The sequence below is a fragment of the Chlorocebus sabaeus genome, chromosome 10 (genome assembly GCF_047675955.1).
Source record: "Chlorocebus sabaeus isolate Y175 chromosome 10, mChlSab1.0.hap1, whole genome shotgun sequence".
Taxonomy (NCBI): domain Eukaryota; kingdom Metazoa; phylum Chordata; class Mammalia; order Primates; family Cercopithecidae; genus Chlorocebus; species Chlorocebus sabaeus.
In genome coordinates, this window is record NC_132913.1 from 77,315,979 (window position 1) to 77,323,264 (window position 7,286).

Here is a 7,286-nt window from a genome sequence, read left to right on the forward strand (position 1 = left end):
GATAAAATTCTGAAATGAAAATGTAATGAAAACTTGAGACCAAAGATTAAAAGGAAAGATTTAGAAAAGAGCTTATTCATTTATTTTTAAAAATAAGTGATAATGTGTATAAAATCATTATACTAATAAGATTCTATGAATATGTTTAAATGAGTGATGTTATAGCTTTATTTCTGAAGTCAAGATTTATAATATGCCTAACTTATATTTTTTGCAACTATTTCAACTTCTCATGAACAATTTCAGATATCAAGATCAGGGTCCAGGTTTATTTTTTGCAGATGATTGGCCATTTGAATCAGTACTATGTATCAAATAAACCATCCTTTTCCTACTGAATTGAGATATCACATTTGTCACTTAAATACTCAGATTAAGTTTGAGGTTATCTATTCTCTTTAACCTGTTTTTAACTGTTTTTAAGTGTACAATTTAGTAGCATTAAGTACATTTATATTTTTGTGGAACCATCACCACCATTTATCTCCAGAACTTTCTCATCTTCCCAAACGGAAACTCTGTTCTCATTAAACACTAACTCCCTATTTCCTGTCCTTCCAGCCCCTGGCAGCCACTGTTCTACTTTCTATCTTTATGAATTTGACTTTCTATCTTTACAAATTCTGTCTTTATGAATTTGCATATAATTCATATGCATGATATCATTTTGTGACTGACTTATTTCACTTAGCATGATATTCATAAGGTTCATCCATGAACCTTACATTAGCATAATGTTATATTAGCATAACATTGTATTAGCATGTATCAGAATTTCCTTCCTTTATAGGCTGAATAATATTCCATTTTATCCATTCATCCATCAGTGAACACTTGAGTTACTTTCACCTTTTGGCTGTTGTGGATAATGCTGCTCTGAACATGGATATCCAAATACCTATTTGAGTCCCTGCTTTCAATTCTTTTGGATATATATACCCAATAACTGAAATGTTTTGCCTATTGCTATGCCAATATCATACTTATTTCTAAGTATTTTATGATTTTTGTTTCCAATTGAAAGCAATCATTTTATTATTTATACTTCTAGATGCTTATTGCTATTACAAAAGGCTATTGATTTTGTATATTTTGTTGCACTTAATCACCTTATTATAATGATTCCTATATTTACAGGATTTTATTATATTATAATTTTATTATGGTTTCTTGGGTTTGCTTTCTTGTATTCCCTAGTATTTTGTTTAAACTTTATACCTGCACACACTTGGTGTTAGAGTTATGCTTACCTTATAAATAATTAAGGGGATTTTCCACTGTGGCAGTCATGGAGGGTCACTGTTCTGGTCACCTCTTTAAAAAGAACTTACCTGGGAGACGTGGTGCCACTGCGGGCTCGCTCTGCGGTGCGCTAGGCTTGGTGGGAAGACCTGTTCTCGAGTCCGCGCTTTTCGTCACCGCCATGTCGGGAGGTGGTGTGATTCGTGGGCCCGCAGGGAACAACGATTGCCGCATCTACGTGGGTAACTTACCTCCAGACATCCGAACCAAGGACATTGAGGACGTGTTCTACAAATACGGCGCTATCCGCGACATCCACCTCAAGAATCGCCGCGGGGGACCGCCCTTCGCCTTCGTTGAGTTTTAGGACCCGTGAGACGCGGAAGACGCGGTGTTTGGTCGCGACGTGGGTACCGTCTGCGGGTGGAGTTTCCTCCAAGCGGCCGTGGAACAAGCCGAGGCGGCAGCGGGGGTGGAGGTGGCGGAGCTCGCCGAGGTCGCTATGGCCCCTCATCCAGGCGGTCTGAAAACAGAGTGGTTGTCTCTGGACTGCCTCCAAGTGGAAGTTGGCAGGATTTAAAGGATCACATGCGTGAAGCAGGTGATGTATGTTATGCTGATGTTTACCGAGATGGCACTGGTGTCGTGGAGTTTGTACAGAAAGAAGATATGACCTATGCAGTTCGAAAACTGGATAACACTGAGTTTAGATCTCATGAGGGAGAAACTGCCTACATCCGGGTTAAAGTTGATGGGCCCAGAAGTCCAAGTTATGGAAGATCTCTATCTCGAAGCCGTAGTCGTAGCAGAAGCCGTGGCAGAAGCAACAGCAGGAGTCGCAGTTACTCCCCAAGGAGAAGCAGAGGATCACCACGCTATTCTCCCCATCATAGCAGATCTCGCTCTCGTACATAAGATGATTGGTGACACTTTTTGTAGAACCCATGTTGTATACAGTTTTCCTTTATTCAGTACAATCTTTCATTTTTTAATTCAAACTGTTTTGTTCAGAATGGGCTAAAGTGTTGAATTGCATTCTTGTAATATCCCCTTGCTCCTAACATCTACATTCCCCTCGTGTCTTCGATAAATTGTATTTTAAGTGATGTCATAGACAGGGTTGTTTAAATTTAGTTAACTCCATACTCTTCAGACTGTGATATTGTGTAAATGTCTATTCTGCCCTGGTTTGTGTGAACTGGGATGTTGGGGGTGTTTGTGGTTGTCTTACCTGGGGAAGTTCTTATGTTTATCTTGCTTTTCATGTGTCTTTCTGTAGACATATCTGAAGAGATGGATTAAGAATGCTTTGGATTAAGGATTGTGGAGCACATTTCAATCATTTTAGGATTGTCAAAAGGAGGATTGAGGAGGATCAGATCAATAATGGAGGCAATGGTATGACTCCAAGTGCTGTTGTCACAGATGAAATTGGCAGTATTGACCTTATACTAAAGGCAGGGATTAAAAATGATTATATACATTTTCCTTAAAACACTTGCAAACATTTTATTCAGTTATCTTTAGCTACAGTTGCTTTGCTCTTTAAACCTTGGCAATTGTGGCAAAATTATATTGCCCATTTTGTAGCAACTTATTTTGCTCCCTTCCCCCCATTTTTGTTTTAATAGGGACTAATGTGGGAAGAACTGGCTAATTTGTCAGTGCTTAGTTACAACTATTAATGTGTGACCTGCTGTTGGTGTACATGTGGGTACAGGGTGTCTTTAAATCCAACAAGATAGAGTATAATATCAATACTGCTAAATCTGCATGTCCTCTGTGTGACTGATAGAGCGTTGCTATTTAATTTTTTTAAGACAAAATGAAAGCAAAATATAGAGTTCCAATGTATTGGTGTAGATAATCTAGTTGGGAATACTTTTAAGTCTCACCTTCCCCTTTAAACTAATATTCATAATTGATTCATTTGTTTAAAAGACTTTAATTTACAAATTAAATTGCAAATGGGAGCATTAGATATAGTTTTAGACTTAGGTGGGTAGCAATGCCAGTAAACTTAAATTACGTAACTTCTTGCAACCACGAAACCTGTAATACGCTGTACAGTAACAAGTGTTGGCATTATCAGTTGAACTGTAAATACAAAATGCTTCTTCCAATTAGTCTCTATGATGATTAAGATTCTAAAATTTATCTGAACACCATTCAGAAACTTGTTTTGGGGAATTTGATAGTTATTGATGTGCATCTGTTAAACTGATGACAGACATAACTCATCATTCCCCAGAAACCTTTTTTGATTACAATATCTAACATTTTGCCTCCTCTTTTTTGATTTTGCTGGTTATAAAGATTTGGATTGGAGAGGGCTCACTGGATCCCAATCCTTGGAGCTGGATCATTGGATTCAAATCATAATGTGGATAGGATAGGGAGGATGAATTACCAGGAACATAGGAGTGGATTCCTGCCCCAACCAAACCGCATTCGTGTGGATTTTTTTATTCAACTTAATTGGCTATTCCAAAGATTTTTTTTTTCCTATTTTTGACAATTGGAGCCCTTAAGATACACGATGGAATTGTGTTTTGCGTTTTTTGGTAAAAGGAGCAAAGCGAGGACCTGGAGATAAACACTGGAGCAATCTCCTTGGAAGGATTCAGCACGAGTAGATGGTAAACATTTAAAGGGGAAAGGGAGGGTTTGTTTAAAATAGTAAATCAGTAAGTCACTTCTAAATTTAAAGAAAACAAAATTGGAGTTGAAGAATAAGTAGGTTTCCAATTGGCTATTGCCATTTTTCTTTGAAAAAATAAACATTTTTTAAAAAACTAAAGAAAAATAAATAAAAAATAAAATAAAATAAAAAATAAAAAGAACTTACCATTTGATTGCAAGGAGTGCAGTTAGCTGATAGCCTCCAGCTGTAAGTGCCTCCAGAATCTAAGCTGTTGAGCTGAGCCCATGCTTTTCTTGGGAAGTCATAGCCAATGACTGAGCATGGTGCAGACACAAGGTCCTGGCCATTTCTGCCCAATACCAGACTTTGCTTATGAGCAGCATTTGCTGTGGAGGTGCCATTGGTATAACTGAAACTGTGTCAAATCTGCATGATAATCTGAGGCTCTCTTTGCCCAATCCTGCTTCCTCCTCCTATTATTCTTTTTAGGTGTTGCTTAGTCTGTTTCCTGTTTATAACAGAATACCTGAAGGTGGATAGTTTAAAGAGGAACAAAATAATTTGTTTCTTACATTATGGAGGCCAAGAAGTCCGAGGCTGAGGGGCTGTGTCGGGTACGAACCTGCTTACTGTTGGGGACTCTCTGTGGAGTCCCAAAGCAGCAAACGGCATCACATGGTTAGGGGCTGAGTGTGCTAACTCAGGTCTCTCTTCTCCTTCTACTTATAAAGCCACCAGTCCTATTCTCATGACAAGCCATTGATCCATTAATCCATACATGAATTAATCTATTCATGAAGGCAGAGTCCTCATGACCCAGTCACCTCTTAAAGGCCCCCCTTCCCAATACTGCCACATTGGGGATTAAATTTCAACCTGAATTTTGGAGGGAACAAATACTCAAACCATAGCAGACTTCTTACACTCCTAATTGAGAGAACTATACAGTTCAAGATTATGACTGATATGCAAAACGTCACATATGGATTGGCAGTAAAACACATTTTAAAATGGACATGGAGTGTGTACAAAGGTAAATTCCTAGTAATTATATTATGAAAATCATGCACCCTACCCAAATATCCCAGGAGTAAATGAACCAGTGAATTAATTTGTATCTTATTAACCAATTCAAATTACTCTTGCCCATTCTCTAAATATATGGAAGTAAGTTCTTCTTGCATTGAATAATTCACTTTCACATTTATTGATTTGTTTTAATACCTAGGATGCAGAACAGGTATTATGGATGAATAAATAGAATTCTTAAAAATTCAGATCCTGCTGCTGACTAGATAGGTGACCTTGGGCAAGTTATTACGCCATTCTGAGGTTTATGCATAGGACAGGAAATACTTATCTGCAGGTTTGTTTTAAAAGTTAGATATTATTTAAACAAAGTGCCAGGAGAGTGTCTAGCAAATAGTAAGTCTCAAATGTATTCTATAATTATTTTTTTATTATAAATGAAGTTTCAAGGTCACATGCTAAGTGCAGAGCCACTCGTGTACTTGTTTCTTTACTCCTAATCTGGAGCTTTTTGTTTCATCCTTTGTAAGTAGAAGGATAGGTGAGATGATAGAGTGGTTGGTTGAAGGGACTGAGAGAGAAGAGACCTTTAAAAAGGAAGAGGTGATATCTTAACTGAGAATGTTAGGCCAATGTCTCTGATTCCTTTTGGCTAAAGGCTCAGAAAGGAGAAATGCCCCCAAGCTGGTATTTAATTTATATGTATATTTGAGCAGAAATGCTTCTAAACTGATATTTCATATTATATTTATGTTTATATATGATTTATATTTATATTAATGATAATTACACATTTGTTCAAATGTGATTACTACTTTTTTATGCTATATTGTAAACTGCAAAATTATATGTTTTTATAAACACATTAAACACAATAAACAATAATGTGTTTTTATAAGTTGATCCCATGTTTTGTTATCCAGCTTATCTCAAGTTGAAGAACATCTGAGGTCAGAAAGTAGTAGTGGATCCATAGAATAAGCATAGTACATCTTTCCCAGGGTGTTAATTTTACTTAAAATTAATGTAGTAACATGGCATAACTTTTACACTAAAATAAATAAAAGCATATTATGGTGTAAAACAAAATTCACATATTTTAAAATAAAATCTGAAGCTTTGACAAATTTTATGACTATAGAACCATCCTTGCGGTAATGTTCGCTCTGAGAGATATTTTGATGTAAAATCTTGAGAAATACTTGAGAGATTAATAATTTGGAGAAAAATATTCTCCAAATTATTATTTTTTTATAATAAAATGTGCTTTTATTTATTTTTTTATTTTTTATTTTTTATTATTATTATACTTTAAGTTCTAGGGTACATGTGCATAACGTGCAGGTTTGTTACATATGTATACTTGTGCCACGTTGCTGTGCTGCACCCATCAACTCATCAGCACCCATCAACTCGTCATTTACATCAGGTATAACTCCCAATGCACTCCCTCCCTCCTCCCCCCTCCCCAGGATAGGCCCCGGTGTGTGATGTTCCCCTTCCCGAGTCCAAGTGATCTCATTGTTCAGTTCCCACCTATGAGTGAGAACATGCGGTGTTTGGTTTTCTGTTCTTGTGATAGTTTGCTGAGAATGATGGTTTCCAGCTGCATCTATGTCCCTACAAAGGACACAAACTCATCCTTTTTTATGGCTGCATAGTATTCCATGGTGTATATGTGTCACATTTTCTTAATCCAGTCTGTCACTGATGGACATTTGGGTTGATTCCAAGTCTTTGCTATTGTGAATAGTGCCGCAATAAACATACGTGTGCATGTGTCTTTATAGCAGCATGATTTAGAATCCTTTGGGTATATACCCAGTAATGGGATGACTGGGTCATATGGTACATCTAGTTCTAGGTCCTTGAGGAATCGCCATACTGTTTTCCATAATGGTTGAACTAGTTTACAATCCCACCAATAGTGTAAAAGTGTTCCTATTTCTCCACATCCTCTCCAGCACCTGTCGTTTCCTGACTTTTTAATGATTGCCATTCTAACTGGTGTGAGATGGTATCTCATTGTGGTTTTGATTTGCATTTCTCTGATGGCCAGTGATGATGAGCATTTTTTCATGTGTCTGTTGGCTGTATGAATGTCTTCTTTTGGGAAATGTCTGTTCATCTCCTTTGCCCACTTTTTGATGGGGTTGTTTGTTTTTTTCTTGTAAATTTGTTTGAGTTCTTTGTAGGTTCTGGATATTAGCCCTTTGTCAGATGAGTAGATTGCAAAAATTTTCTCCCATTCTGTAGGTTGCCTGTTCACTCTGATGGTAGTTTCTTTTGCTGTGCAGAAGCTCTTTAGTTTAATTAGATCCCATTTGTCAATTTTGGCTTTTGCTGCCATTGCTTTTGGTGTTTTAGACAT

At 37.1% G+C, this 7,286-nt stretch overlaps 1 pseudogene; it reads left to right on the forward strand.

The window, feature by feature from the left end:
- The first annotated feature begins 1,339 nt into the window (after window positions 1-1,339).
- On the forward strand, window positions 1,340-5,615 carry LOC103217516 (serine/arginine-rich splicing factor 1 pseudogene; annotated as a pseudogene).
- Window positions 5,616-7,286: the final 1,671 nt, after the last annotated feature.